This window comes from Scyliorhinus canicula, chromosome 8, assembly GCF_902713615.1.
Source record: "Scyliorhinus canicula chromosome 8, sScyCan1.1, whole genome shotgun sequence".
NCBI classification, from domain to species: domain Eukaryota; kingdom Metazoa; phylum Chordata; class Chondrichthyes; order Carcharhiniformes; family Scyliorhinidae; genus Scyliorhinus; species Scyliorhinus canicula.
In genome coordinates, this window is record NC_052153.1 from 166,801,807 (window position 1) to 166,818,120 (window position 16,314).

At 47.0% G+C, this 16,314-nt stretch overlaps 1 protein-coding gene across 1 annotated transcript in view; it reads left to right on the top strand.

Moving 5' to 3' along the window:
* The first annotated feature begins 9 nt into the window (after window positions 1–9).
* si:ch211-197n1.2 (EF-hand calcium-binding domain-containing protein 6) overlaps window positions 10–16,314 on the top strand; it is a 54,316-nt gene continuing 38,011 nt past the window's right edge. The window contains exons 1-3 of the mRNA XM_038805663.1: window positions 10–26; window positions 2,362–2,469; window positions 7,607–7,672. The gene's annotated coding sequence lies outside the window, so the exon portion shown is untranslated. The remainder of the gene's footprint in view (window positions 27–2,361; window positions 2,470–7,606; window positions 7,673–16,314) is intronic.

The following is a 16,314-nucleotide window of genomic DNA, read 5'->3' on the forward strand; positions in this document are numbered from 1 at the left end:
AAAATATTGAACAACCCGAAGCACAAGTTAGTGGGTTCTCTGTCGTAGCATTGTTATGTTCAGCTTTACCAGATCATAATTCTATTCTGTTAGCTTCGCCACTCTCCTAAATCTAGAAAACTAAAGAAAGTCAACTATTTAAAAAAATCTGACTGGCAAAAAAAGCCTTGGTTTGTGAAAACAAGGAGTTATACAATCTTCGAGGTAGGAGCTGTAGCTGTATAAAACATTCCTTCACTTATTTTAAAGTGGGTGGGGGGGGGGGGGGGGTAGGTGGGGGGCAACAGAAATTGGAATAGAGCCCTCCAGTTAAGTAGGTAAACATAGGAGTGACCGGTCTGTGTTGGATTTTGTCAGCAAATGCTAATTTGCTCCCACTAATGAGTGGCATATATCCAACCAATTGCATTTATATTTATATAACATCTTATTGCGGCCTAAGAATTTTCCAAAGCGCTTAAAAAGTAGTGGATTCCTTTCGAAGTACAGTCACTGTTGTTATCTCGGAACTCGCAGTGACCATTTAGCACAAAGCAAGATTCCACAAAAAGAAAATGAACGACCAGATAATCATGTTTTTGGTTGGGCAGATAATTTGAGGAGCTCGTCTTCAAATAGTATCATTGCATTTAGCCAAACAGGTAGACAAAGACTCAGGGCAAAATTTTCCCAATAAATGACAGAGTGACAAGTTCTGAAACAGCCGGGTTTTCTCCCAGACCTACTGATACGTTGTCGAAAAACGCAAGGGGCGCATGTATTGCGCCGTCACTCTGTTGGGACGGGGCCTCATAGAGCCGGCAGGCCTGCCTCGAAAGAGGTCAGGTGCCCCGATCTCAGTGTGAAAGTGAAAGCATCAGGCTTTAGTGCCCCACACCGCTCCCTCCCCCCACACCACCAACATCAGAGCTTTAGTGCTCCCAACATCATTGCTGGCATTTCCACATGTTGGCAAGGCCTCTACCCCCCACCAACGGTGCTAGGTTAGCATTGCCAGGATGCCATGGTCTGACAATCTAGGGGCTACACTGGCCTCTGCACCCCCGACATAGTCACCTTGACCGCTGGAGAGCCGTAGTGATTCCCCCCAGCGTGACGTCACAGCATGAAGGGGGGGAACATTGGTTGTCACTGGAATATAGGTGTTTTGTAAATCCATTCAAATTGACGTGTTTGGCGGGGTGCCCGGGGCAGATCTCATTCTAAGATCTCCCGCAAGAGTTAGTGGCCTTAACAGGATTAGGTCCCCCCCCCCCCCACCTCAATCTTACATGAGACATCATTGAATCCCTACAGTGCAGAAGGAGGCCATTCAGCCCATCGAGTCTGCACCGACTTAAACATTGGCTGGCATTCAAATGCATCTCATGGTGGTCCGACCAGCTGCAGGCTGCAGTGTGGTACTGCACAAATATGCAGGTTTCGCTTTACACTTCATTACTGAGCGCTGCTGCAGTCTCAGTGGTGTCATCGTCCAGGTGAGATATTAGACCAAGGCCGCATTTTCATCCTCAGATGCATGTAAAAGATACCATGTATTATTTGAAGAGTTGTCGTCTTTGGCCAATATTATCCCCTAATCAACATCACTTAAGAAACAGATTTACTGATCATGACCTCATTGCTGCTTGTGCACAATTTGACCGCCCCATTTCCTACATTACAACAGTGGTTATTCACAAGTGTACATCATTGACTGTAAAGTCTTTCCTTCAGAAAGAAAGAACGTACATTTAAACAATCACAGAACATCCCGAGGCACGTTACAGTCAATGACTGACATTGACTCTATTTCTCCAATCATCACATAGTATTAGATAGACAGACCAACTCCGGGGTATGATGGATAGTGAGCTTTGGCTACAGAGTAGATCACTCTCATCATGTTTATTGGCGCCACTGACAATGAGCTGTACCAAACTTAGGAGCACCACAGGCCTCCCATTTAGGCCTAGAATATCCCAGTATTAATTCTGCAGGAAGGATTTCAGAAACTGGCCTCAGTGGATAATGAAAATATTGTTTTTTCTTCCAAATGTGGAGAAATATTCATACTTGTATGGCACGCAACCTAGAAAATACTCATACTCAGATGTGTCTGGATCAGGAATACAGTTAAAACTGGCTGCTGTAATGGAAAATTTGATTAGCCATTTGGTGCACTGGTGAATATTCAAGGGTGAACCTACACACGCATGCACATGTGCACACATACACATATAGATACATGCACACACACAGTACGTGCACACACAAGCACATGCACACGCATGTGCATAACATTTTTAATGGAATGAATAAGCAGTTTTACTACTTCATTACTGGAACTGTTTGTTTTATAAACTATATCTTTGATTCTAGATTCAACTGTGAAGGGAGTGTCAGCCTGGGGTCCACAGTAACTGCAATTGAAGCAAAATTAACAAGTCTCTTTCAGTCAGACTTCCTGGCACTTCTAGCCACCTTTCAGTAAGTACCGAATTGTCTACATTCCACTGAAAACTAATCGAGCCCTTTTACCTGCAGAAGTGGAGGTTTTCGACCTACTGAGCAATATCGATGGTTCAATTTTGCGCAACTAATTACCGGGGGGGGGGCTGGTGGTGTAAGAGTAGGGAATGAAGGACTTTAAAGGAGCTTTGCTTCTGGACAGAAGGTGTAGATTAGTATGTCAACACATGTGATACATTTTTTCTTCTTTCGTGAGATTTGACTGTTGCTGACAAAGCCAGCTTTTGTTGCCCATCCCTAATTACCATTAAACTCAGAGCAGTTAAGAGTCAACCATATTGCTGTGGATCTGCAATCACAGGTGGGCCAGCCCAAGTAAGGATGGGAGATTTCCTTCTCTTCTTGTTCACTAAAGGACACTAGTGAACCAGATGGGTCTTTATTAGCATTTAATTCCAGATTTATTCATTTAAATTTCATCAGCAGCTGTGGTGGGACTTGAACCCATGCACCCAGAGCATTAACCTGGACCTCTGGATTACGAGTCCAGTGACAATACCACTCATAACACTGTCTCCTCCGACATTAAATGTTACCATTTCTAGGCAACATATCACCAACTCCACATCATTTTCACTGCACTGACTTGCAGCTGATAAAATATATTCTGCCTAAGCTTCACACTTCAGTATTTGGAGTATTATTTTGCTGCCTTCCCGCGTTTTCATTCATTATTCAAACCTACAGCCCATCTGCCACTGGAAAATATTCTAGGAGTTGCTTTATCTTACACTGGTGCATTGCAGCAGCCACATTGAAATTACAGTGAAGTAAACACAAGAGAGGAATATAATGGAGCCTGGCTGATGTTCTCAAATATTTGTAGCTCTAAGTCATGTAGCTCTCCTGAAAATAGATTTAGATTTATTGTCACGTGTACTGAGGTACAGTGAAAAGTATTGTTCTGCATACAGTCCAGTCAGATCATACCATACATGAAAAACGAAGGACATACAATAGATACACAAATGTAAATACATGGAGATAGACATTGGGTGAAGCATACGGAGTGTAGTACAACTCGGTGGAGAAGATGCATCAAGAGATCAGTTCAGTCCATAAGTGGGTCATTCAGGAGTCGGATAACAGCGGGGAGGAAGCTGTTTTTGAATCTGTAAGTGCGTGCTCTCAGACTTTTATATCTCCTGCCCGATGGAAGAGGTTGGAAGAGAGAATATCCCGGGTGGAAAGGGTCTTTGATTATGCTGCCCGCTTTCCCAAGGCAGTGGGAGGTGTAGACAGAGTCAATGGGTGGGAGGCAGGTTTGCGTGATGAACTGGACTGTGTTCACGACTCTCTGTAGCTTCTTACGGTCTTGGGCCAAGCAGTTGCCATACCAGGCTGTGATGCAGTAAGAGTCAATGGGGACATGAAGAATTTCCTTAGTTTCCTGGGGAAGTATCAGTGCTGTTGTGCTTTCTTGGTCGTAGCACCGACGCTACCACCAAACCATGGTCCGAGCCATGATAGGTTTGTTAATTTTATTTAAATCGCAACCTCCTACGGTTATTTTGACAGCTGTACAATGCAGTTTCCATTTTCTTTGCTCGCTTTTTTTCTAATTAGCATGCGAAGCAAGAATGTAATTGGAACCTAACCCCCCCCCCCCCCCCCCCCCCCCCAGCAGTTGGAGAACTGCTGGGAACCCTGCGTCACCCTTCAATGGGAGGCCTCACACTTTTATCAGGTAAGCAGGCACTTGGACAGTGAAGGACCTTCCAATCAACCAAGACCTCATTAAGGCAGAAATCCCATCCAGATGGCCAATCAGGGATCGGCAGCTCGCCAGCACCAGCAGCGCCACCGAGAGCGGTGGCCACTGCCGGTAACACACTGGGGCAGTGATGGCCAACATAGGCTAGTGTGTTGGCCACATGAGGGACCATCCTTCATCGCAGTGGGCTACAAGATTGAAATTGGGCATCTTCATTAAATATGACCCTTGAATAAGATTGAATACATTTAATACACAGCGAATATTTCTTTTTTAAAAATGTTTCCAATTAAGGGGCAATTTAGCATGCACATCTTTTGGGTTTTAGAAGTGAGTCGCACGTAGACACGGAGAGAATGTGCAAACTCCGCATGGACAGTGTCCCGGGGCCAGATCATACCCAGGTCCTCAGCGCTGTGAGGCAGCAGTGCTAACCACTGTGTCACCGTGCTGTCCCTTGCCAAATATTTCAGAAGTTACAGAAAATGTTTAATCATTCATTTATTAATAGAATTATCATCAACTTCAAGTGGTAAAAAAAAAAGTATGCTTGATTGGACACAGAGGGAGCGCATGGTTCTCACACTCAATGTTGTGAGCAATCCACATGCACCTCACTTCACTTGCCCTTGCTTCACTTGGGTATCACTTCAGTCATACCAGTAGGAAAAGAGCTACACGGTGGAAACCTGTGGAAAGTGGCAACCCTGCACGTGGGCAACAACCAACACAAAGTCCCATGTGCTACACTCAGAACCCTGATGGGCAGCATGTGGCCCCCAGGACGCAGGTTACCCAACACTGCACTGGGGCCTGCTCCAGGGACCGTTGCTGGATTGCTGAAGAGAGATAAGTGGGGCGGGATGGGGGTCGAGGCGGTGGCAAGGGCGATCAGATGCAAAGACAGGGGGTGTCTTTCCATGCGCAATGTGTGCCTGTGAATAAAGGACCCCCAAGGTAGACCACTGACAAAACCCACTGGGCGGATTTCTGGAGCCATGGGAGACACGACAATGTAAGTATTGCTTAAGCCCTGGGGCAGCACGGCAGCATAGTGGTTAGCACAATGGCTTCACAGCGCCAGGGTCCCATGTTCGATTCCCGGCTTGGGTCACTGTGACGTTCTCCCCGTGTCTGCGTGGGTTTCCTCCGGGCGCTCTGGTTTCGTCCCACAGTCCAAAGATGTGCAGGGCATAGGTGGATTGGCCATGCTAAATTGCCCTCAGTGTCCAAAATAGGTAAGGTAAGGTGGGGTTACGGGGATAGGGTGAAAGTGTGGGGATAGGGGGGAGGTGTGGGCTTGGGTCGGGTGCTGATTCCAAGGGCCGGTACAGACTCGATGGGCTGAATGGCCTACTTCTGCATTGTAAATTCTGTGATTCTGCAATGATTAGCATTGCTGCCTCACGGCGCCGAGGTCCCAGGTTCAATCCCGACTCTGGGTCACTGTCCGTGTGGAATTTGCACGTTCTCCCCGTGTTTGCGTGTGTTTCGCCCACAACCCAACAATGTGCAGGGTAGGTGAATTCGCCATGCTAAATTGCCCCTTCATTGGAAAAAATTAATTGGGTACTCTAAATTATTTTTTTTATAGTATTGTTTAAGCCCTGAGCCACCCTTAGATCCCAGCAGGACAGTTTTCAACACCACTGAGAATCAGATGTGATTCTCCAGACCTGCCTACCATCTGCGCATTCCAGCAGAATGCACTAAAATCTGGCCAGTGTGTTACTGTCAACCTATCATACCTCAAACGTTTTAGTTAATCCATTTATTTACCTAGAATTTTCAGCACAGAGATGGCCACATTGTCCAATGTATTTTGTTCCATATCTTGCATTCTAAAAAATGTTTCTGGCACAGACATAAAGAATTGAAATAGAACTGGCCCCATCTATAATTGGACATGCAATAGCAGGAATGATGATTGCCAAAGTTAAGAACCCAAGAATATTTAGCAACATGTAACCGGCATTGAGCCCAATAAAAATGTCCCTTTTTGTTTGATCCCAATGCCATGCACCCACCTTATTGTATCTCTTCACCCTCTTCCTTTCCAGAAACACAAGGAACTGGCTCTTTTCCCTGGTCCTACTTTTATTTACTGCATTATTACTGCATAATCTTTAGAGCAGCAAGGATCCACCTCAATTTGCTTCGCTATCTCCTCATTTCCACCCTGTGCCTCTGAGCTGTTAGCTCGGCGGAATGGAACAAGAAACTAGAATCAAATTTGTTTGTTTTCCTTCACAAAATCAAAGAATCCTGACCATACAGAAGGAGGCCATTCGGCCCATTGAGTCTGCACTGACCCTAAGAAAGAGAACCCAACCCAGGCCTCTTCCCTACCTTATCCCCGTAATCGCACCCAACCTACACATCTTTGGACACTAAGGGGCAATTTAGCATAGCCAATCCACCCAACCTACAGTTTTGGGACAGTGGGAGGAAACCAGAGGAATCCATGCAGATGCAGGGAGAATGTGGAAACTCCACACAGTCAGCCAAGGCCGGAATCAAACCCGGGTCCCTGGTACTAGTGCTAACCACTGTGCCACTGTGCCGCCCATAATCTCAAAAACCTTTGATCAGGTCTCATGCCAACTGCAAACCTGACTTCCTTACAAGTATGTGCCTCTTATATTACATTGCTGCAACCCAGAATTTGTGTACTTATGTGACCTTTCAATGGTTGTAATGTGTATTTGTGGGAGACAGTGGTGTAGTGGTTCTGTAACTGGACTAGTAATCCAGAGACCCATGTTAAGGGTTTGGTGAAATGGGCTTGAATCCCACCACAGCAGATGGTGGAACTCAGATTCAATGAACACATTTAGAATTGAAAATTAGCATCAGTAATGGTGACCATGAAGACATTGTCGATGGTTGTAAAAACCTATTTGGTTCACTGATGGCCTTTGGAAATCTGCAGCCCACAGCTGGTCTGGCCTACACGTGACACCAGACCCACAGCAATATGGTTGACTATTAGGTGCCCTCTGAAATTGCCTTAGTTCATGGGCAACAAACACTGGCTTTGCCAATGGTGCCCACCTCCCATGAAAGGATAAAAGAGATATTGGGGTAGAGTTAACGCCTGGGCACAATTAGTAGAATGAATGGACGTTGTTCTTAAGATTGCACTAACTTTCTGAAATGAAGAAATAGTTTAGATTTCTGCTCAAATCCCAATTTGCATATCTCCGAACAGAAAATCTTCCACGAACCAGCATAATTGGTAAGTGTGTTCGAATGTAATCGTTCACTGTTTTTGCACCGGAAATAATTCTTTGATACGTCTAAGAGTGATAATTTTAAAAGATAATTCAAATTTAAAAGACTTTTGACAATCTCACTGAATTTGTTCTTTGTAAATTACAGCAAAATTGACAAACTTGGGAGGAACGTTATCAGCCAACAGGAATTCCGAGCTGCCATTGAGAGCAGGTACCCTTTGATAATCATGGTGTACTAATAAATGAAGCATATTCAACATTTTAGAAAGTAGATGGGAGGAATTACACAATCTCAGTGAGTGACAGTAACATTTATCATTTAGTGAGCTGGTGAAGGGTGAATAGGGAGAAGTCAAACAATGTACTTTCCCACAGACACCCACAGTTGTTATTTCCCTGCTGCTGTTTGGAGGGAAAATGCTCACAGTTCTGTCCTCGGCCTGCTACAATGTTCCAGTGAAGCCCAATGGCCCAATAGAAGCTGGGGGAACAGCATCTCAACATCCCATTAGGCACTCTGCAGCCTTCTGGGCAACACTGAGTTCAACAGCTTTGAGCCATGAACTCTATCCTCTATTTGAATACCAACCCCCCCCCCCCCCCCCCCCCCCCACACACACACACACACGCACAGTCTGTATCTTATTCTCATCTTTTCAGACAGCACTGATCTCTTTCCCCTTGCTATTAACACATTCTGCTGTTTTGCTTTCAGGCAGTGCTGATCTTTATTCTGCTATTAACATCCGCGCTGGGCCAAAACTTTTTTCGTAGTTAATACTATCATTACAACTCCCCTTGGTCATGTGTTCCATGGCCTTTTTGTCATTTTGTCACCTGCCCTCCAACCTGACCTATTTTAGTTCCGCCTGCCCTTTCCTGCCCCCCCCCCCCCCCCCCCCCCACTTTCAACAGTATAAAGCCCTACACGTTTCTACCTCTCTCCAATTCCAAGGGAGAGTCATATTGGACTCAAAACGTTAACTCTGTTTCTCTCTCCACAGATGCTGGCGGGCCTGCTGAGTTTTCCCAGCATTTTCTGTTTTCATTTCCGATTTCCAGCACCTGCAGTATTTTGCTTTTATTTTGGTGTCAATCTGTACAGAGGAAGCTCCCACGAATGCGATATTGATCATACACCCTGTTGCAAGGATGTTAGTTGAGGGCTAAACACTCTGCTAAATCTCCCATTCGCTGTCATGGCATTGGAGAATCCCGCTGCCATGAACGGATGGAGAATCCCTCCCAGGACCTTTTATATGAAATGAAATGAATCGCTTATTGTCACAAGTAGGCTTCAATGAAGTTACTGTGAAAAGCTCCTAGTCGCCACATTCCAGCGCCTGTTCAGGGAGGCTGGTACGGGAATTGAACCGTGCTGCTGGCCTGCCTTGGTCTACTTTAAAAGCCAGCGATTTAGCCCAGTGTGCTAAACCAGCCCCAGTACATCCTCCTGCATGGGCAGACAAGAGTTCATTTTAGTGCTTCATCTAAGACTGCAGCACTCGCTCAGTCCTGCATTGGAATGTCAGCCAAATCCCGTGTTCACGTCTCTGGATAAATTTGTTACGATGGGGGTTATTTGGTGGCTTCCTTTAATGCCAGTCTTTAGCTGCTTTCCTTCAAAATCCTAACCAAACCCTCCAGCCCCACCAGAACATTTCAAGTTGTGTGTTTTATATTACTCATTTGCATTGTTCATTAAAATGGTGTAAATAATTGTTCCAGAAACATGTTGAGCATTTTCTGCTGTACGGTTTTGAGAAATGAATTTCCACGAGTCTGTGCAATCATTGGGGGCTGGTTGGCTCAGGTGGTTGGTGTGTAGTTCAGAATGAGATCGACAGTGCAGCTTCGATTGCTGCTGAGGTTTGATAGAGATGTTCAAAATGAGGGTGCTGGACGGAATAGATAAGGAGATATGGTTCCCGCTCATAAATGTATCAAGAATGAGAGGGTGCTGATTTAGTGATTTGCAAAAGAAGGAAATGTGATGTGAGGAAAAACCTTTTTCACACAGCAAGTGATCTGGGCACTGCCTGGAAGGGTGGTGGAGGCAGGTTCAATCGAGGCATTCAGGAGGGAATTAGATGATTACTTGAATAGAAACAATGTGCAAGGGTATGGGGGAAAGGGCAGGAGAATGGCACAAAGTCACAATGCCCGTTTGGCGTGTCGGTGCAGACACGATGGGCCAAATGGCCTCCTTCTGCTCCGTAAGAATTCTGTGATTTGCTTCGGGCCTGTTTTCTTGCCCTGTCCCTAGAGAGTGGAAGGCAGCGCCAACAAAAACAGCTAAGAAAATGGCTCAGGGTGAACATCAGCAGACAATGAGCCAAGGGAAGAGTACGTGTGAATCACATTTATCACTGTTACACACATCTGTAAAGAATGTTTACAGATTTGAGCTAATTTCACTGTTTCTTTTATTGATTTGTGTGATATGGGAGTCACTAGCAAGGCCAGCATTTTTTTGCCCATCCCTAATTGCTCTTAGAACCATAGAATCCCTACAGTACAGAATGAGACCATTTGCCCATCGAGTCAGCAGCCACCCTCTGAAAGAGCACCCTATCTAGGCCCACTCCCCCATCCCATCCCTGTAACCCCACCTAATCTGCAAATCCCTGGACACTAAGGGGCAATCCACCTAACCTGCACATTTTTGGATTGTGGGTGGAAACCGGAGCACCTGGAGGAAACCCACACAGACATGGGGAGAACGTGCAGACTCCACACAGTCACCCCAGTCCGGAATTAAATCTGGGGTCCCTGGGGCTGTGAGGCAGCAGTGCTAACAAGCGGAACAAAGCGAGGGAGGCCACAAAGGTTAATTCTATTTATTTAGCTTCCCCAGGAACCTTGGAGCCTGGACACCTGCTAAATGCTTCATTTGAACAGCAGCCTGAAGGGTCCAAGTCCAAAAGGCGTTCCCGCTGCTGCAAGGCACCTTAGATGTTCAGCAGCAGCTGCATTGCCCCACTACTTTATACAACCACAGTCTTGTCAGCGGCAGGTGTACGTTGAAGATGGACTGGTCCTATGTAAATAAGTTGATCCATGGTTAGGGTTTCAGCAAACGTCTAGTGGGTGGGAAAAATCAGCCTCCGTGTGGAGACATTAATTGAGGACAGGGTGATGTTTAGTTATTAACTCAATTAGACTGCACATTCTCACTGTCTACGCTCAAATGTGGGGGTGGATTTTAAAGGGAGAAGAACTACCCCTCCCTCCCCACCTAAAAGCTCTGGGTGGGATTTTCCGTCTTTCTCCTCCTTTAAGGTGCACCTTAAAATCCACCTCCTATATCAAGCTATTAGTCACCCCCTCCTAACAGCCTTGCAGTTCAGAACATTTTTCTAAAAAGTTACAACTCCCTAAAGTGCTTTGGAAGGTTCATCTACGTTAAAAACACCACATAAACATTGTGGGAAAATTATTCTTTAATTACTCCAAAATAACAGTGACACTCTATCACATTAACTAACCCTCTGTACTGTTGCTATGTAGTATCAGTAATGTACAGAATCAATGTTTCACACTCAAAGTCCAACTGATAATTTACTTTGTTATCCCAAGACTCCCACTAGGTGGCGGTTTAGCACTTTCTCAGTTACAATGGGTGGTCCTCAGAGTGAGAATTTTTCTCCTTAAAGATCAGTTTTGTGACAGCAGCTGATGATGCCCCTGGCTAATCTTAGCTCAGTGCATTCTCTTGCAAAGCTGCAGGTGAACCCATCCCTAAGTGATCCATTTTCACATCAAAAGGTTGATGACTTAACGAGAGCGCAAAGAAAAGAAATACTTGTGTTTACGTTGCATTTTTCATGACCACCGGCCATCTCAAAGTGCTATACAGCCAATAAAGTACTTTTGAAGTGTCGTCATTTGCAATACGGGAAAAATAGTAATCAATTGGTGCACAGGAAGCTCCACCCAGCAACAAGGATAATGACCAGATAATACATTTTTATTGATTGTTGCTTTGATACTCTTCTAAATCATGCCAATTCATTTGAAAGATGGCACCTCTGACAGTGCAGCATTCCCTCAATACTGCACTGGATGGCCAGCCTTGATCTATGTGCAATGGAGTGGTCTTGAACCCAGAATCTTGTGATTCAGAGGAGGGTGCACTCATTGCTGTATCTTCAAATTAACCCATACCGTAACCTTCTACCGTAACTTTGTGACTGCTAAACTCATAAGTCAAAGACTGAATTTAATAAATAGCTGCATTTAGTTTGTGATTATTTCTGGTTTTTCATCCATGCCACTTTTGTTGATGTCCTACATTATAGGCTAACCCTGGCTATTAGTACGTGTGCGACCGTATCCTTCTCTGCCCTTGGTGCAATTGTGCACTGAATTTTCACTCTCGGGTCGGGAGCACAGAGTCAGGAAAATTCCTGATTCCACAGAGGCAGCTTAGAGCTGCTGCCGGGTACGGAACTGGCCTGTGTGAAAGGCCTTCGGTGTTCTGGGACTCGTAAGAAAAGCCATTAAAACAAAAATTAGCTTTCACCCCTCACCTCCCCCACACACTCACTGTGCCCCTCACCTCCCCCACACATTCACTGTGCCCCATCTGTGCCCTCTACCCACCCCCCATGGCCCCTGATATCCTCGCTTGCCAACCTATGCCCATCTACCCACACCCATTGACCGACATACCACCTGTGGAAACTTGTGTCCAACTCATGTTAACCATGCCCCCCCCCCCCCCCCAACTCCCATGCACTACCCTTTTCCCTTCCTTACACCCTCCATGCCAAATCATCCAGTATCCACCATGGGCACACTTCAGGAACCATGCTGAGATTAAATAAAATAAAGTTCTATGTGTCTATTGCAGGCTTTATTTAACAAAAAATACCCATTAATAAAAGCCCATTCAATACACTTAAATTCCTTCAATTACTTATATTTCATTCAAGTACTTAATTCAAATGAAAAAACACATTTGCATTTATAGCCCCACATCAAAGTCTTTATAACCATTTGTTGTCAATAAAACTGCGAACTGACAAGCTTCCCACTGTGATGATGATATGTTGTGGAATCAATTATGCAGCACTAATCCTGTGATGATAACCCTCAGGCTTTTGTGAACAGACGGTGTGAAGTTGCAAGAACTGATTTTTCTTATACTTAAGACAGTTTTTTTTTTAAATTTATAGTGTATGAGATTTGAATGCCTGGAAATCTTGACAGTTCCACAAGGCTTATCCACATTTTGCACACATTCATGTCTGTTGTTACCTATCCAAAAGGATACCTTGCCTCTCTCAAAGGATGCCTTACCTTTCTCAAAGGGCACGTTCGTTCACCCAAAGTGGTATCTGGACCCTTCAAAAGGAGTCCCACAACCTATCAAAGAGGGTTGCCAGATATCTCCGGCAGCTTTATAAGGCTCACGGGTAATTTTCTTGAACTACTAATGAAAATTGCGTCTGTTTGAAGGCAGCTGCAACTTGTAGTGTCAGGTGCCTCCGTGGATGTGCCAACTGCAGCCCAACCCCTGGCGAAAATGGTGGCCCCCAGATTCTGGAGCGGACACCTGCAATTGAAGCTTTGGCGCCATGTTAGCTCATTTGGAGACCCTTTCCATGAAAATTCAGGCCCAATCATTAATATTAAAGAAATAAATTGCAGCTGCAACTATTGCTGCGATATTTTACGGTCCGTTGTGGGACATCTGTTTGCTTCTGCAAGTTTATTTTCCTGCAACAGCATAGAAATGGGTAATAATTTGTGAGGTGGCAAAGATTGGGCCTTAAGTGGAGACATTGGTTAAGCCTGTGTTTATCACTAAGATGCCATCTTGGCAAAGGCGTTGAAGCTTGCACAAGGAACAGCCGCTTGGAGGATCATTAAGGGGCTGACCGACACTTAAATTGTCTTCCCGTGTTCAATGAGGAGACTGTGAGATTTAGATGCACTGCACTTAATGCCCTCTCCTAACAGTGACAACTTATTGGAGATTTTTTTTAAATTACTGCAGAGAATTTGGAGCGTTGTTTAAAAGGTTTAGCATCTTTAGTTCTCACTTGTGAGATACCCTCAATTACGACACAGGAGAGAAGATTGGTAATTCAAAGGCTTTTATTACCCGAGAACCAGACAGCTGCCGAGAAGTGTGGTCACAGCATGCTGCCCAGTGAGCATCACCTTATATACCATTTCCTGGGGGCAGAGCCCGGTCTTAAAGGGGCAATGTATTAAAGGCAAGGTACAGTTACAGCAGTTACCGATACCATTCATCACATTCACCCCCTGTTTAAAAAAAAACACATAGTCCGTCGGGGGTGAAAGTGGAGTTATAAGTTCAGTCTTTTGGGTGGTCTGACCGTCCGTGCTGACCTTCTCCGCTCCGGTGGTGGTGCCGTGGATACGGTCGGTTTCGGTGATGGTATATCCGGGAGCACGGTTGACTGAGCCTTTGCCCGCTTGGGGGGGGGGGGGGGTGGCTGGGGTGATTGGTGCCGACGCCGGCTGAGGGGCAGGGGGCACTATTGGGGGGGGGCGCTGTTGGGTTCGGCAGTTGGTGCGGGGAGGGGAGCGTCGGTAGGAGGGGGGGAGTCGGTGGGAGAGCCAGCGGGTGCCAGGTCTCGCAGGGAGACGGTATCCTGCCTGCCGTCGGGGTGCTCGACATAGACCTATTGAGGGTTTGCGTGTAGCAATTGGACCCTCTCGACTATCGGATCTGTTTTATGGCTCCTCACGTGTCTCCGGAGTAGGACTGGTCCCGGAGTCGTCAGCTAGCGTGGAAGCAAGACCCCAGAGGTGGACTTCCTGGGGAAGACAAACAAACGATTGTGAGGGGTCTCGTTCGTGGCCGTACAAAGGAGCGACCTAATGGAATGTAGGGCATCGGGTAGGACCTCCTGCCAGCGGGCAATTGGGAGACTCATTGACCGTAGGGCTAGAAGGACAGCCTTCCAAACTGTCACGTTCTCCCTCTCCACCTGCCCGTTTCCCCGCGGGTTATAGCTCGTCGTTCTGCTCGAGGCGATGCCCTTGCTGAGCAGATATCGACGCAGCTCATCGCTCATGAAAGATGTACCCCGGTCGCTGTGGATATAAGCGGGGAAACCAAACAGTGTGAAGGTGCTGTGCAGTGCCTTGATCATGGAGGCCGAGGTCATATCGGGGCAGGGGACCGCAAAAGGGAAGCGGGAGAACTCATCGATAACGGTGAGGAAATAGATGTTGCGGTTGGTGGACGGGAGGGGCCCTTTGAAGTCCACACTTAGTCGCTCAAAGGGCCCAGAGGCCTTTATCAGGCGGGCCTTGTCTGGTCGATAGAAGTGCGGTTTGCACTCCGCACAGATCTGGCATGCCTTAGTCATGGCCTTGACCTCCCCTGTGGAGTAAGATAGGTTGCGGGACTTGATGAAATGGGCAAGCCGGGTGACCCCCGGGTGGCAGAGGTCATCGTGGATGGCTCTCAGGCGGTCATTTTGCGCGTTGGCACATGTGCCGCGGGACAGGGCATCCGGGGGCTCATTGAGCTTCCCGATATTTGATATCGTATGTATAGGTGGAGAGCTCTATCCTCCACCTCAGAATTTTGTCATTCTTTATTTTGCCCCGTTGGGCGTTATCGAACATAAAGGCGACCGACCGTTGGTCGGTGACGAGGGTGAACCTCCGACCGGCTAGGTAGTGCCTCCAGTGCTGCACGGCGTCCACAATGGCTTGTGCCTCCTTCTCGACTGCAGAGTGCCGAATTTCCGAGGCGTTGAGGGTTCGGGAGAAGAACGCTACTGGTCTGCCCGCCTGGTGAGGGTAGCAGCCAGGGTGACGTCTGATGCGTCGCTTTCTACTTGGAAGGGAATGGCTTCGTCCACTCCAGGGGGAGTTCCTTAAGGGGACGCATGCGGTCAGGGTCCGGGCCTAGGACCCCGTTTTCCACGACGTAGTCGAGGATGGCTAGCCGGGTTGTGTGGAACACGCATTTCTCTTTGTTATATGTGAGGTTGAGGGCCCGGGCAGTCTGGAGGAACTTCCTCAGGTTTGCGTCGTGGTCCTGCTGGTCATGGCCGCAGATGGTGGCGTTGTCCAAGTACGGGAAAGTAGCCCGTAAGCCGTACTGGTCCACCATTTGATCCATCGCCCTCTGGAAAATGAGGACTCCGTTTGTGACACCAAAAGGGACACTGAGAAAGTGAAACAGCCGACCGGCTGCTTCGAAAGCCATGTAGGGGCGGTCCTCTGGGCGGATAGGGAGTTGATGATAGGCCGATTTTAAGTCGACCGTGGAGAATACCTGATACTGGGCGATTTGAGTGACCATTTCCGCTATGCGGGGAAGTGGGTACGCATTGAGTTGCGTAAAACGGTTTATGGTCTGGCTATAATCCACTACCATTCGTTGCTTTTCCCCGGAGTGGACTACCAATACTTGAGCCCTCCAAGGGCTGTTGCTGGCCTCTATGAACCCCTCTTTTAGTAGCCGCTGAACCTCTGACTTGATAAAAGTCATGTCTTGGGCACTGTACCGCCGACTCCTAGTGGCAATGGGCTTACAGTTGGCAGTGAGGTTCGCGAAGAGGGGGGTGGCGCAACTTTGACTGTCACCAGGCTGCATACTGTGAGTGGGGCAGGGGTCCGCCGAACTTCAGTGTCAGGCTCCGGTGGCTGCACTGAAAGTCCAGACCGAGCAGCAGGGGGGCGCAGAGGTGAGGGAGGATGTAGTTTAAAACGGGTGTATTCATCGCCTTGAATCGCGAGGTCCGCGACACAATACCCTGTGATTTGTACCGAATGGGACCCTGAAGCGAGGGCGATAGTTTGGGAGGCGGGGTGGGTGTGCAGGGAGCAGTGCCTTACCGTGTCTGGATGAATAAA